Raw genomic sequence first — 17,027 nt, forward strand, 5'->3', positions numbered from 1 at the left:
ACTCTGCTGGAGATTGTATCTCTGGACTGATCATTGATAGGATCTTTGGGCCAAATTCTCAAAAAGTCTGCGTAACTTAAATTTCAGCAGTTAAGTTACACTGACTTAAAATTTCTACCTAAGTGCCCGATCGTCAAAGCACTTAGGCAGAAATTTCAGGCCGTGTAACTTAAGTGCCGCCGTCGTAAGGCGGTCCTCCTCTCCTGGGGGCGTTTAAAATTTAAATGAGGCGCGCTCCCGCGCCGGCCGTACTGCGCATGCGTGTGACGTAATTTTCCCGACGTGCAGCGCGCGAACGTAATTAACGCCGGGCGGCTTTGAGAATTTCGACGGGACACTAAAGTTGCGACGGGTGAAAAAAAAAGACGTGCCGGGAAAACAAATAATTATAAAAAAAAATGACAGCGTCGCTCAGCATGCATTCCTGAGAGGGAGAACTCCATGCCAATTTTCAAAGAAAAAAACGGCATGGGTTCCCCCCCAGGAGCATACCAGGCCCTTAGGTCTGGTATGGGTTGTAAGGAGACCCCCCCACGCCGAAAAATTGACGTAGGGGGTCCCCCTACAATCCATACCAGACCCGTATCCAAAGCACGCTACCCGGCCGGTCAGGAATGGGAGTGGGGACGAGCGAGCGTCCCCCCCCCCTCCTGAGCCGTGCCAGGCCGCATGCCCTCAACATGGGGGGGTTGGGTGCTCTGGGGCAGGGGGGCGCACTGCGGGCCCCCCCACCCCAGAGCACCCTGTCCCCATGTTGATGAGGACAGGACCTCTTCCCGACAACCCTTGCCATTGGTTGTCGGGGTCTGCGGTGCGGTTTTTATTTTTTACGCTATAAACAAAAAAAAGCGTCAATTTTGAAAAAAAATATATACATTTTTACTTGTTGCTATAATAAATAGCCCATTTTTTTTTTTTTTTAAAACATTTTTTTTTCTCAGTCTAGGCCGATATGTATTCTTTGGTAAAAAAATATATATATATCACAATAAGCGAATGGTTTGCGCAAAAGTTATAGTGCCTACAAAATAGGGGACAGAATTATTATTATTATTTTTTTTTACTAGTAATGGCGGCGATCTGTGATTTTTATCGGCACTGCGACATTATGGCGGACACATCGGACACTTTTGACACATTTTTGGCACCATTTACATTTATACTGCGATCAGTGCTATAAATATGCACTGATTACTGTATAAATGTGACTGGCATTGAAGGGGTTAACACTAGGGGGTGAGGAAGGGGTTAAATGGGTGCCCTGCATAGTGTTTCTAACTGTGGGGGAAGGGGACTGACTGGGGGAGGTGACCAATCTGTGTCCCTATGTACAAGGGACACCGATCGGTCTCCTCTCTCCCTGACAGGACGTGGATCTGTGTGTTTACACACACAGATCCACGTCCTTGTCTCTGTAACCGCGGATCGCGGGTGCCTGGCGGACATCGCGTCTGCCAGGCATGCGCATCGGCATTTCAGTGATGCGGCGGGCACGTGCGCGCCCCCCAGTGGCTGGAGACCAGAGGCCATATATAGACGGCCGCCTGGCAATTAAGATCCACACTGCGGCCGTATAAAGTCGTATGGCCACCAGGAAGTGGTTAAGCACACAGAATTCTATGCACTATGCATAGTAAGCAATCAGCTTCTAGGTTTTATTGTCAAAGCTTTAGGCCAGCTTCACATAGGTTCGTGCCTGGGGTCTGGTGCATGTCTGTTCACTGGTTCAGGTTTGATTCAAATCCAAATTGTTGCCTGAATTTGCACCAGAACTGGACCCCAACACGCACAGGACCCTTTTCCAATCTGCTCCATGGCCACCATTAAGCCCTCATTCACATTGGGGTGATTTGACATGTCAAATTGCATGCCAAATCGGCAACTATTACTGGCAATGTCACTGTCCAAATCGGTGTGATGCCAGCTTTGCAGGCGCCGCACTGATTCCCAAAAGTAGTTCTGTACTACTTTTGGAGACTTTGGGGGTGATTTGAATAGACATCTGTGCATGAGCCTGCATAGATGTTGGTCAAATCGGCCCCAAAGTTGGACTGTATCGCCAGTTTGAAATCGTGCAAGTTTACCTGAACTCGCACAATTTCTACCCTGCATCAGTGTGAACCTGGGCTCAAAGCTGGTCACAATCACATCCAAATCTCACATGTGTGAACCCAGCCTCAGGCCCCTTTCGAACAGGTGCCCTGATCAGGTCCATCTGTCAGTTTTTCAGGAAGACCTGATCTGACTCTCCATTCACCTCTATGGAGCGGCAGATGTCAGTGGTGACATGTCCACTGACATGTCGATCCGATCCTGTCTGTGAAATCCAGATGGATTTAAACCCTATTTTCCATCCACCTGGAGGATCGGGTCCGATGAAAAAACGAACAGGTGGTCCATTTTCATCCAATCTACCATAGAGGAGAGCTGGGCTCTGACAGGTCCATCTCTGCACAGTGAGCGGAGATGGACCTGTCATCCATCTGCTGAGCAGGGATCAGTGGATTGATCCCCCCTGTGCAAATTGAGTTGAAATTAAAAGGTGATTGATTACTATGCACAGGTTCACCAGTTTATGTGTGCTCCAGTTTTATCAATCTCCCCTCCCCCATTATATATAGCCACCTTGTGTTCTAATTATATCAGCTTTTTGAGAACAGCTCAGGCCAAGTGCCACATAGTATTGCTGAGACAGTGCAACATAATCCAATAGTGTAGAGTTAGGTAAAGTCATGTGAGTAAATAAGACCAACAGCATAACTAACTTGGAAATGCTAGGGAGTTCATTATATGAGACATGACATTTCAGGTTATTGCCTTTTTATTTTACTCAGTGCAATAAACAGTGCTAATGTACAGTTATTAGATTAAACTCACAAGTAGAGAACCTAATGTTCTGCTCTAGCCAGGAACTTGAAGGAATATTTTTAATCTATCTCCAAGTTACCTCCAAAGGTCTTTTTAAATTTGTTTTGACATTCAGGAATTGAAAATCCTATTGAACACAGTTAATGGATCTTTTCTACTAAGTAAGATGCATTTTGATAGATCTTGATGTCAGGCAGAATAAAATAAATTGTTGATATCAAGATTATAAAGCTATGGGGGGTTATCCTCAAAAGAGATACTCCGACTTAACTGCTGTTCAGTCTGTGTGTAACTTTGGAAACGATCCTCAAAAGGCTTTTTCCAAAGTTACACAGAAGATCCGGCATGTGTAATTGAATTACACTGCCTAATTTTAGGATGCAGTACCGCATCCGCCGCTGGGGGCATTTCGAGTCGAAATGCCGTTGCTAGTATGCAAATTAGCACTTAAGGCGATCCACAAAGCTTTCTAGCTTCCTTTTTGCGCCGTAAGTGTTATTTTGCAAGTGTAAAATTAGGGCTCGTTTTACAAAGTGTAAAGTTAGTAACACCTTGTAAAGGCCCATTCCAGCGACGGCATTTGGTCTGCTTTCCCGAGGGAGAACTCCACGTCAATTTGTAAAAAACAAAACCGGCATGGGTTCCCCCCCAGGAGCATACCAGGCCCTTAGGTCTGTTATGGGTTGTAAGGAGACCCCCCCACGCCGAAAAATTGACGTAGGGGGTCCCCCTACAATCCATACCAGACCCGTATCCAAAGCACGCTACCCGGCCGGCCAGGAAGGGAGTGGGGACGAGCGAGCGCCCCCCCCCCTCCTGAGCCGTGCCAGGCCGCGTGCCCTCAACATGGGGGGGTTGGGTGCTCTGGGGCAGGGGGGCGCACTGCGGGCCCCCCCACCCCAGAGCACCCTGTCCCCATGTTGATGAGGACAGGACCTCTTCCCGACAACCCTTGCCATTGGTTGTCGGGGTATGCGGGCGGAGGCTTATCGGAATCTGGGAGTCCCCTTTAATAAGGGGGCCCCCAGATACCGGCCCCCCACCCTAAGTGAATGGATATGGGGTACATCGTACCCCTATCCATTCACCTGGAGGCAAAAAGTAAAAGTTAATAAACACACAACACAAGGCTTTTTAAAATATTTTATTATTCTGCTCCGGATGCCCCCCCTGTCTTCGTTATTAGCTCAATTACCAGGGGGGGCTTCTTCTTCCGCTCTCCGGGGGTCTTCTCCGCTCTCCGGGGGGGGTTTCTTCTTCCGTTCTCCGGGGGGGGGCTTCTCCGGACTCCGGGGGTCTTCTTCCATCTTCTCCCCTCTTCCGCTCTTGACTCGGCGAACCCCGGTTCTTCTGCAGCTCTCCGGTGCCTTCTTCTTCAGCGCTGGCTGCCTGCTATGTTTGTGTGTTAGCTCGATTTCAAACAGGCAGCCGGCGCGGTCTTCTGTGGCGTCATCTTCTCTTCTGGTCTTCTGTTCTTCCGATGTTGCCTCGTCGCCTGTTGTCGCTGTAATGATGGAAGCGCGCCTTGCATCACATTTATATAGGCATCACCGTCCCATCATGCTCCGGCAGGTACCCACGTGGTGGGTGCCTACCCACGTGCACCCACCACGTGGGTACCTACCGGAGCATGATGGGACGGTGATGCCTATATAAATGTGATGCAAGGCGCGCTTCCATCATTACAGCGACAACAGGCGACGAGGCAACATCGGAAGAACAGAAGACCAGAAGAGAAGATGACGCCACAGAAGACCGCGCCGGCTGCCTGTTTGAAATCGAGCTAACACACAAACATAGCAGGCAGCCAGCGCTGAAGAAGAAGGCACCGGAGAGCTGCAGAAGAACCGGGGTTCGCCGAGTCAAGAGCGGAAGAGGGGAGAAGATGGAAGAAGACCCCCGGAGTCCGGAGAAGCCCCCCCCCGGAGAGCGGAAGAAGAAACCCCCCCCGGAGAGCGGAGAAGACCCCCGGAGAGCGGAAGAAGAAGCCCCCCCTGGTAATTGAGCTAATAACGAAGACAGGGGGGCCTCCGGAGCAGAATAATAAACTATTTTAAAAAGCCTTGTGTTGTGTGTTTATTAACTTTTACTTTTTGCCTACAGGTGAATGGATAGGGGTACGATGTACCCCATATCCATTCACTTAGGGTGGGGGGCCGGTATCTGGGGGCCCCCTTATTAAAGGGGACTCCCAGATTCCGATAAGCCTCCGCCCGCAGACCCCGACAACCAATGGCAAGGGTTGTCGGGAAGAGGTCCTGTCCTCATCAACATGGGGACAGGGTGCTCTGGGGTGGGGGGGCCCGCAGTGCGCCCCCCTGCCCCAGAGCACCCAACCCCCCCATGTTGAGGGCACGCGGCCTGGCACGGCTCAGGAGGGGGGGGGCGCTCGCTCGTCCCCACTCCCTTCCTGGCCGGCCGGGTAGCGTGCTTTGGATACGGGTCTGGTATGGATTGTAGGGGGACCCCCTACGTCAATTTTTCGGCGTGGGGGGGTCTCCTTACAACCCATGCCAGACCTAAGGTCCTGGTATGCTCCTGGGGGGGAACCCATGCCGTTTTTTTCTTTGAAAATGGGCATGGAGTTCTCCCTCAGGAATGCATGCCGCTGTCATTTTTTTTATCCCCGACGCAACTTTAAGCCGTCGCGATCCTCAAAACTCGGCGTAACGTAACTTCGCGCATGCGCAGTACGGCCGGCGCGCATGCGCAGTACGGCCGGCGCGGGAGCGCGCCTCATTTAAATGGGACTCGCCCCATTTGAATAGGAACGCCTTGCGCCGGCGGAATTTTAGTTACACAGCCTGAAATTTCTAGATAAGTGCTTTGTGGATCAGGCACTTAGGTAGAAACTTTAAGGCAGTGTAACTTAAATTGGATTTTTTAAGTTACGTCAGGTTTTTGTGGATCTGGCCCTGGGTTCTTTAAATGTCTACTTCTGTCAGGGTAAAAATGGCAAACTGTTTTTTAAAAAAATAGCACATCTATAATATGACAGCTTAAATTATGATTTCAAAAAACATTATCATTTGCCATCAAACTGCATCCTAACGCATCTACTGCTGCTCAAAAAAGTTGAAAACATATTCTCCCCAATTATATTAATAATATTTAAATTGTATTTCTGCTGTGCAAGGTTTTATTTATTTATTACTATTTGAATCACAATAAAGTTACTTTCTATGATCAGACATTTTATTTACTGAAGAAGTTGATTGAAAAAATATTTAGGTAAAATGACAGCTAAGGATTATTTCTGATAAGCCCTGATTCACATTGGAGTGATTTGGCATGCAATTTTAAATGTCAAATCGCATGCCAAATCGGGTGCGATTTCCATTGACAGCTGTGCAGCAACCTGCACAGATTTCTCTGAAATTGCCCCCGAAGTCGGGACTGAAATTGTGCGAGTTCCTGCTGTCAATGCGAACCAGGGCTAAAATTCATATATGATCATGTTAGTGCACGTTTAATGCAGTATATTTCAGTGCATTTTTGCAGGTTTACTGCAGTATATTGCAGTACGTTAGTGCATGTTTAACGCAGCATATTTTGATGCATTATTGCAGGTTTACCACAGTAGATTGCAGTGTGCCCGTGCATGTTTACCACAGTATAGTTCAGTGTATTGGTGCATGTTTACCACAGTATAGTTTAGTGCATTTTTGCATGTTTAACGCAGTATATTTCAGTGCGTTATTGCAGGTTTACCCAGTATATTGCAATGTGTCCGTGCACATTTAATGCAGTAAATTTCAGTGCGTTTTTGCACGTTTACCACAGTATATTGCAGTACATTAGTGCAGTTTTATTGCAGTATATTTTAGTGTGTCTGTGTAGCTAGTGCTCAAGTTAAAGTGCACCAAATACCACTTTCCCTTAATTAAAGTGCATCCATGTACACATTTCCCCATCTTTATTACATTTTGTTAATGAGCCCCCTCCCATAGTTTCTGGGAGACTAACAAGGAGAGGAGAGTTTAGTGATGTTGCCTGTGCTATCCAGCCAAAGTATGCAGAGCTTCAACATATATACTGTTTGCCAAACCACACCTTCCAATTAATTATCTCATTGAAACAGCAATTAAGAGACATCCAAAAGACAAGGTGAGAATGTCGCTGAGCCAGCACCCTGGGCAGTGTCTTGTCCTCTAGCTTGTATTTTTCATCCCGTCATATAGGGACCTGGCTGCGTGCTACGGGATAATACCCCTGCAGCATTAGCACCTGCGGCTTTTGTGATAAACATGCCAGAAATCACAAAACTGGCAGAGAGTTTGTCATAAAAGATTTTATTAACTGCAACAGCAACAATGTAATTTACCTAATAGAATGTACATCTTGTAAATTACAATATGTTGCCTATACATCTAGACCTAGGAGGGTCAGAATCAGTGAGCATTTCCATAGGGCCTCCTATGTTAAGGATAAGAGTCTATCCCATGTCGCCAGACATTTTTAAATATGAACATTCTGGTCACATGGGATCTTTTTTCATTTTGTGGTTTGGAAAAAGTCAGAAAACCACCAAGGGGTGGTTTAACTGCTTGCCGACCAGCCACCGCAGTTATACGGGGGCAGGTCGGCTCTGCTGGGCGAGACCACGTAGATCTACGTCATCTCGCCGTTCAGCCAATAGGGGCGCGCACTCCCCCCGCTCGCCCCTGATGCCGACGCGTGTGCGATCACCGCCGGGCACCCGCGATCGCTCGTTACAGTGCGAGAACCGGGAGCTGTGTGTGTAAACACACAGCTCCCGGTCCTGTCAGGGGGAGAAATTACTTATCGTCTGTTCATATAATGTATGAACAGCGATCTGTCATTTCCCCATGTCAGTCCCACCCCCCCTTCAGTTAGAATACACCCAGGGAACACAATGAACCCCTTCCTCGCCCCCTAGTGTTAACCCTTCCCTGCCAGTGGTATTTTTATAGTAATCAATGCTTTTTTATAGCACTGATCGCTATAAAAATGCCAATAGTCCCAAAAATGTGTCAAAAGTGTCCGAAGTGTCCGCCATAATGTCGCAGTACCAATAAAAAACACTGATCGGCGCCATTACTAGTAAAAAAAATAATGATAAAAATGCCATAAAACTATCCCCTGTTTTGTAAACGCTATAACTTTTGCGCAAACCAATCAATAATTGCTTATTGCGATTTTTTTATGAAAAATATGTAGAAGAATACGTATCGGTCTAAAGTAAAAAATATTAATATTTTTCAAAATTGTCGCTGTATTTTTGTTTATAGCACAAAATCTAAAAACCGCAGAGGTGATCAAATCGCACCAAAAGAAAGCTCTATTTGTGGGAAAAAAATTACGCCAATTTTGTTTGGGAGCCACGTCCCACGACTGCGCAATTGTCAGTTAAAGCGACGCATTGCCGAATCGCAAAAAGTGGCCCGGTCAGTGACCAGCAATATGGTCCGGGGCTTAAGTGGTTAAACTCAAGATATTCATTTTGTGAAAATAGTACAGCGCTGTGTATCAATACATCTTATATAAATAATTATACATTCCATAAAACAATTTATGAAAAATAAAAAAAAACTGTTCATATGTAGGTTTCCAAAGCTGTGTAAAATCATATTTAAATGGATCCAATATTCAGTGCACACCACCACCTGCTAAAATGCCTGCTCACCTCAAGGATGAGTATAAGGCCCCATACACACGAGAGGATTTATCCGCAGATACGGTCCAGCGGACCGTATCCGCTGATAAATCCTCTCGAGGATTTCAGAGGATTTCTATGCGATGGCGTGTACACACCATCGCATTGAAATCCGCGCTGAAATCCTCTGCCGATGACGTGTCGCGCCGTCGCCGCTATTATGACGCGGCGACGGGCGCGACGCTGTCATATAAGGAATTCCACGCATGCGTCAAATCATTACGACGCGTGCGGGGAATCCCTTTAGACGGATGGATCCGGTAAGTCTGTACAGACGAGCGGATCCATCCGTTGGAATGGATTCCAGCAGATGGATTTGTTGAGCATGTCAGCAAATATCCATCTGCTGGAAATCCATCCCAGGGGAGATTTCTCTGCGGATAAATATCCGTTGGCGTGTACACACCATAGGATCTATCCGCAGAAACCCATTTGATGGGATTTATCTGCGGATAGATTCTATGGTGTGTATGGGGCCTAAAACTCATCGACAGATCACTCCTTGTGTCCACCACGATCAATCCACTTTACCAATGATAGTAATTCCTACAGTCCCTAGACTGCACCTCTGTGTGGGTAATCAATGTTTGAATTGTCTCCAAACAACACCTTCCTCCACTCGCTTTTCAATAATCAATTCCACTTATATTTCCAGGTGTTAAGGACATTAAACAAAAAACACAAGTAGTGTTCTCTGCTTTAAATTTATTAAAAATTCCCCCCTAAAAAGTTATACTTACAAGAAATAAAAATAAAAACAGCATATATCAAATCACCAGCTCATTCATCGCAGATCTAGACTCACGATGCTTCGCGTGACATCACAGATTCGACTCCTCCCCTCTAAACTCAAGATATGATGTAGATTTGTTTCTCAAATAGTCCCTGCATTTGACTACACATTTCAACAAGATGACATATCCCAGCATGGGACTACATATTCCAAAATGGGACTACATACAGTATTTTAGTATGACTATATATCCTAACATAGGACTACATATCTAAGCATGACCACATATCCCAGCATGGTACTACATATCCCAACATGACTACACTTATGGTTTGAGCCCAAGATATGCTGCAGACTTGTTTCATATTTAGTTTATTTCGATGAACCTTTTTGTCTTGTTTTATAATTGTTTTTGTCATTTTCTATTGTGCAGATAATGTGTACAAACATACACCCATTGCTGCTGTATTTTCCATGCTTGTATTGTCAAGTGCTATACCTCACCTTTTTTTTTGGATGTCTCTTAGTTGCTGTTCCAATGATATAATTAATTGGAAGGTGTGGTTTGGCACATAGTATATATTTTCATTTTTTTTTTACTTTGTGCTGTGATCAAGGCTTGTACACCAGAATGTGTGAGCCCCTGTATATTTGTACTCACTTTTTTATGCACAAATAAAAAAGCAAAAAATATGTTTGGAGTTGCCGGCTCTATTCTTTGTATTTCTACTCTTGCTATACCTCATGACCTCTCAGCAGCCTCCACCGACATGAATGATGGTATAGTGAAGGGTGTCACAAGTCCTTGCAGCACATCTGCCAATAGCACACCACAAGCTGTAGACTATAGCAGACAAATGTCTCTGCCCCATCTGCTGCAGCAAAAAAAAAATAGTCACTGCCACCCACATGCCCAGCATCTAATTTCAAGCTTGTCAAAACTGCTGGTTTTACTACTCCTGCCTTTCTGTCTGGTGAATTCTGCCCCCTTCTGTGATTTTGCAGAATGTGCTGTACCACAATGGCAGGTTCTCAGTCACTGCCAGGTTCTCAGTCATATACCGCCCCCTGCAAATGCATGGGTGGTGTACGTTGGCCGCCCATGCGTTTGCAGAGGGCAGCATTTTTTTCATCTTTGGGCGCTGTGCACCAGGCGATTATATATATATATATATATATATATATATATATATATATATATATATATATATATATATATATATATATATATATATATATATATATATATATACAGATTGATACGGTATATATGTAGAGAGATATATGTATATAGATACAGTATAAATGTATGTGTATGTGTTGTAATAGTGAGGGTCCCGGTCACCATAAAAACGCAGCAAAAACAGACACAGAGTCTGCATGTCAGTGGACTGCAGAACTTCACAGCATAACTTTAAAACGGAGAAAACTGTTTTGGCAGCTTTCTCCGGGTTTTGCTAAGTTTGAATGGGGCTGTGTGGTTTAGAGATCCTGCAGAGACTTGGGCGGGATGGGATCTCCGGCCCTGTGTCCAGGTCTTGGGAATAGCCAGCAGGTTGGGTGCTCAGGTGAAAACAGCCAATATAATCAGGGACTGGTGAGAACAGAGTGGAGAGGAAGGTGGAGTGTGTGCAGCTGGCTGTTGCTGCAAGGCAAACCTGTGTGTGGGGAGCTGTCTGTCTACCCTGCAAGACTACATCCCTTGTGTGGGGGGGGACTTTGTGCCAATGGACTGAGAGGCTAGTAGACCTGGGGTGGCTAGTGAGTCCAAGAGGGGCTGAAGGAAGTCCTGAAGTCGGGGAGACAAAAGACTGGAGAATCCTGTTGAGGCCAGGAGTGGGCCAAGGTTTAACAGGTACAGCCAGGCTGAAGTAAGCTTGGCATTTTGTGTTTGTGAACTGTATTGGAGAAGAACCCCTGCGTGGGAATCCTATGAATGGACTTTTTAGTTTGTTTCCCTTTAATAAAAATGGGCTGCCATGCCCTTAAATCTTACAACTGGCTGCTGTGGCCTCTTTAAATAGCATTTACCACTTAAGCTAAACCCCCAATGTTTACAGTGTGTATATATAAATCCATTATGAATTCTGCGGCCAGACTCATCCACCTTACCAACCGCTCTGTCTCTGTGGTCTCCTCTTTGTCAATCCCTCCACTGGCTTCCGCTCACCCAACAAATTAAATTCAAAATACTAACTGCGACCTACAAAGTCATCCACAACTCTGCCCCCAGCTACATCACTGACCTAGTCTCTAAATACCAACCTAATCGTTCTCTTCGTTCTTCTTAAGACCTCCTGCTCTCAAGCTCTCTCATCACCTCCTCTCATGCTCGTCTACAGGACTTTTCCAGAACCTCTCTAAGCCTATGGAACTCCTTACCCCAAACTCTCCGTCTATCTCCTTCTCTATTAGCTTTTAGAGGATCCCTGAAAACCCTCCTCTTCAGAGAAGCCTATTTTACCCACATCTAACAGCTGTATTTTAATTTTGTCCATTTGATCACCCCCCACATCTACTACCCTTTGTTCCACTTGACCCTGTATTGAATTTTATTGTAACTGTACTGTCTTCCCTGATGTTGTAAAGTGCTGCGCAAAAACTGTTGGCGCTATATAAATCCTGTATAATAATAATAATATATATATGAATGTTTTTATGGTCTAGGATGAAGTACATTTGCAACATTTATTATGTTGCTGGGCTTCTATGTGCGCATATTTGGATGCACACAGGGTTTTATTAATATATACTTTTTTGACTACTGTTTTTAACAATTTGCAGTCATTACAACATATAGATCTTCTGCTGTTTATGCATATCCTTTTTCTTTGCATAGATTTTTTACTGGACATAATAAAAACCATCTGCCGCAAACCTGGCTTTTCAGGGAGGGGTCTCCAGCACCTGGTCTTGCTGGGCTTTGTTGATATCCTTCTGATGCGGTGAGATATTTTGGTTCTCGGGTGCTCTCTGGATGGACTGGCTGTTTTTATGGTGTCTATGGCTGATATCTTTTTATAAATCATTGTCAACATGTAAGTCTGTTTTGCTTTAAATATCAAAATTGGCAAGGGCTGCTGTATATGTTTATATTATATATACTCCTTATCATCTGTCTAAATCCTATCCATTTATATTATAGTGTTCATATATAAATACATCTCTAAAGAAATAAGAGATTCTGATACAACGTTGGCTGTGGCCCCTGGACTCTACTACTCTATCATGGTAGTCCAGGATCTATGAGTATAACAGTATTTCATATGCCACGTTGATGTTCCTGCTTATCAGCCATTATTTGTGTTTACATGTATACAGCTATTTCTTTGTATATGTGTATAAATAAAATTATATTTTTCTAAATACTCTTCTTATACTGTGTTGCGTACACACAGTGATTGATTATTTTCAATCACTAGGGCCATTAAAGTACCGCAGGGGTGGGGAAATCTTTTCCACTTATCCATTCCAATGGGATGTGGGCCTGCCTTTAGTTCGACCCTATCTAAACTTCTTCTGCGTATTGCATTTCGGGGCATGACCCCCTTTGTCATGCCCACCCACCCATTACAATTTTTGTTTTTTATAGGTAGAGGGTGGGCCACTACAGGACTACAGGAAAATGGCTGCTGTGCTCTTCATCAACAAAGTACATCACAGGACCACAAGTAAAGCCCTGTACACACGATCGGTTTGTCTGATGAAAACAGACCGATGGACCTTTTTCATCGGACAAACCGATCATGTGTGGGCCCCATCGGTTTGTTTTCCTTCGGTGAAAAAAAATAGAACATGTTTTAAAATTTTCCTATGGATAAAAAACTGATAGATAAAAACGATCGTCTGTGTGGAACTCCATCGAAGAAAAATCCACGCATGCTCAGAATCAAGTCGACGCATGTTCGGAAGCATTGAACTTAATTTTTCTCAGCACGTCGTAGTGTTTTACGTCACCACGTTGGACACAGTCGGATTTTTGAATGATGGTGTGTAGGCAAGACTGATGAAAGTCAGCTTCATCGGCTATCTGACGAAAAAATCCATCGGATTAGATTCCATCAGATATCCGATCGTGTGTACAGGGCATAATGACTGCTGTGCAATTTCAAACTGTGAAAACATGTGACTAACTGGAAAAAAAGACATACAGGAATGGCAGCTGTACAATTACAGTAATTGTGTAAAACATAAAAACACACTGCAAATGTACTGTATATAGTATGCAGAAGGGAAGTCAAAAGGAGATCTGCATCATCATAATGGTACAAAAAACTTAAATGGTAAATACTCATTTAATTTTAATTGAAGGGCAAAATAATTGGGAAAATTCTAAGTAGCCATTTCAAGGATGTATGTGGATGGAAAGTGAATGCAAAAAGGGCTGAAGAAAGTCAGCACCACCACGATGGCACAACAAATAAAATAAATAAAAATAAATGTTAACAAAAATATTTGTCTTTGACCAAGTATGCAGCTGGGAAGTGGCTGTAAAAAGGCTGCAGGAGATCTGCTCCACCATCATGACCAAACAAAAAAAATAATTAATAACAGGAATACTGTTAAGAAATTACTATAAAAAGGCTGCAGATGATCTACATCATCATAATAGCATGAAAATTAAAGAAAATTGTAAAAACAAATTGTAAATGACTTCCATAATTTGATCATTTTTGATTGGAAAAAAAAATATTTCAAACAAATAATTAAAAACAATTATGTCAATTATAAGTTTATATACTTATAAATAAAAAATATGTAATATCACCCAAAAACATTTTCTCCCTTTAATATAGAAATTGAAGACAGAATCTGATCACACTGCAAAACAAAAATGGCAACAACCTACAGCAAACACAAAATTATTTTACATTTCATAACTTGAAACAAGTACAGCAGTACAAATTCATAATATATGACTTGGAGCTGCAATAAGAACAACATTGATGTGGCACCTTTACTGCAGGGTCCGAAGCAAAAAACACACATGCTAGAGAAATACATTAACACAATGTTCTATACTTTAATTCATGTGAGTTGAAAAAAAAATGATCTCCTTGTATAACAAAGATACTTCAGAAATGTAATTGAGTTAAGATACAGTATAGAATTTCAAACCAGTATCAACAATGTCTTCTACTTCACAGTTCCACTTCAAGATAGAGTGTCATGACTGTTTATAGAAATAAAGTAGCCAAAGTGTTAAACACAGCAAAAAATATGGTCCGCTCAAGTGTCACATGTTACTACACACACGTATATGTACTGTGTGTGTGAATATATATATATATATATATATATATATATATATATATATATATATATATATATATATATATATATATATATATATATATATATAGTAAAGTAAATAACAGATAGTTTGTGGTGCACATACTGACCTGTGTCCACAGTCAAAAGCACCTACAATGGGCACGTGAACATCAGAACTGGACCATGGATGCAGTATGGAAAGAAAGGCAAGCCAGCTGAGGCAGTGTGATGCTCTTGGAAAGTTCCTGCCATACTTGACACGTACCATTCACCTAAACATTGTTGCTGGCCAAGTAAACCCCTTTATGAAAATTCTCTGATGGCATTGGCCTCTTTTATCAGGATAATGCACACTGCCCCACTGCAAAAATGGTTTAGGGAACAAAGTCGAGTTTGAGGTGTTGACTCCAAATCTCCAGATCTCAATCTATTGAGCATCTTTGAGATGTGCTGGGAAAACAAGTCTGATCCATGGAGGCCCCACCTCACAACTTAAAGTGGATGAAAAACTCATTCATGAAATCTGACATTAACACATATCTGTAGTGTTTACTTATCTACAGTTGTGCTCATAAGTTTACATACCCTGGCAGAATTTATGATTTCTTAGCAATTTTTCAGAGAATATGAAAAATAACTTATGAGCACAACTGTATCTTCAAAGCCCTACGGCCTGTGTCTTTCTGCTGCTTCATTCCTCTGACAAGTGCTCTGACACACAAGATAATAGCCAACAGAGAGCTGTTCTATTCACAGCACAGCTCTGCAAGTTTCTTTGTTCCTCTGCCTATATGGAGGGTGTGTGTGCCTTTCCTCCAATCAGCTGTCATACAGTGTATTCCAAGACTCCCCTCCTACTGCTGAAACAGGAAGAAACATTTCTAACATGATGTGCACCTTCTAAAGAATATAGAAAGCTGAAGGCAGCCGATATACATGTTAAACTTTTGTAGAGGGCTTTGTTTCATCTCTGTGTATCATCTGAGGCTGTTCACTTCACTATGTGTATGTGAGGGTTTACATCAACTTTAAATGATCCACTAGTCAGATTGATGCCACATACCGCAGCATACCTTCAGAGGTTTAGTGGCATCCAAACCTCAACAGGTCAGGGCTATTTTTGCAGCAAAAGGGGACCTACTAAATATTGGGCTGACCATCATGTAACATTTTCCTGGAAAGATTACCTTATCTTTTAAGTCAGTTACAGTTTTGACCAGCTGTGTCCACGTTATGGGTGATCTGAGTTTGAGACGGGTCTAATCAGTTGTATTTTAAATATATAACTATTATTATTTTCTACTTTCTTTTGGAAAATGTATAATTCTAATATGCTTTATTGGTTTTTCATTTTTTTATATGCTAAAAAGTGTTATTAACAAATAATTGTTTAATGTGGATAATAACTCTCATTGCTACATCAGATCCGGAGTAGATGGCCAAAAATAATTTTCTGTGCCTTCAAAAAGTATTCATACCCTTTACATTTTCCACATTTTGTCATGTTACAACCAAACCGTAAATGTATTTTATTGGGATTTTATGTGATCGACCAAAGTAAAGTGGAAGGAAAATGCTAAATGGTTTTCATTTTTCTTTACAAATAAATATCTGAAAAGTGTGGCATGCATTTGTACTCAGCCCCCCTAAGTCAATACTTTATAGAACCATCTTTCATTTCAATTACAGCTACACGTCTTTTTGGTTATGTCTCTACCAGCTTTGCACAGCTAGAGAGTGACAATTTTGCCCATTCTTCTTTGCAAAATAGCTCAAGCTCTGTCAGATTGGACAGAGAGTGTCTGTGAACAACAAGTTTTTTAAGTCCACATAACCATAATAATTCAATCAATAAGATTTTAAAGTCTATGACATTTCTTCAGTTCCAATTCTTTCCAGTGCAGCTTCAAATTGTCAATTGTGCAATATAAAGTTCCAAGTGCTGAAAAGGTAATCTGTGCAATCTGGGCTCCCCTCTGTGTGCCCCCTCACTCACCAGATATCCAGGACTCCCATAACAGAAGTCACAAACACTTGTGAGGATGGCTGGGCTCTGTAGTCCCCTGGACTGTATCTCCAACTATAGTGTGGGTTAATGAGATATCCAGGACTCCCATGTCAGAAATCGTCAATGCTTGTAAGGATGGCTGGGCTCTGTAGTCCCATGGGCTGTATCTCCAACTGTAGTGTTGGTTAATCTCCATACATCATAAGGAAATGTAAACAAATGGCAAAGTAAGCCGATATAGCATAATTCTGTTTATTATACTGTATATAAAAAGCAAACAATATCAACGTACTTTTAAAAACGCTATAACACGTCTTAGAACCCAGAACCATAAGTAACCATCGTCTTGCATCTCACCGGCCGAAAATTACGTCACCAACCATGGTCAACTGACACGTTTAGTCCCTCTCACGAGATAACATCCTGCTACGGTAATATCATATGTGTGAGACTTTTTCACAGCCCAG

The sequence above is a fragment of the Rana temporaria genome, chromosome 9, assembly GCF_905171775.1.
Source record: "Rana temporaria chromosome 9, aRanTem1.1, whole genome shotgun sequence".
Taxonomy (NCBI): domain Eukaryota; kingdom Metazoa; phylum Chordata; class Amphibia; order Anura; family Ranidae; genus Rana; species Rana temporaria.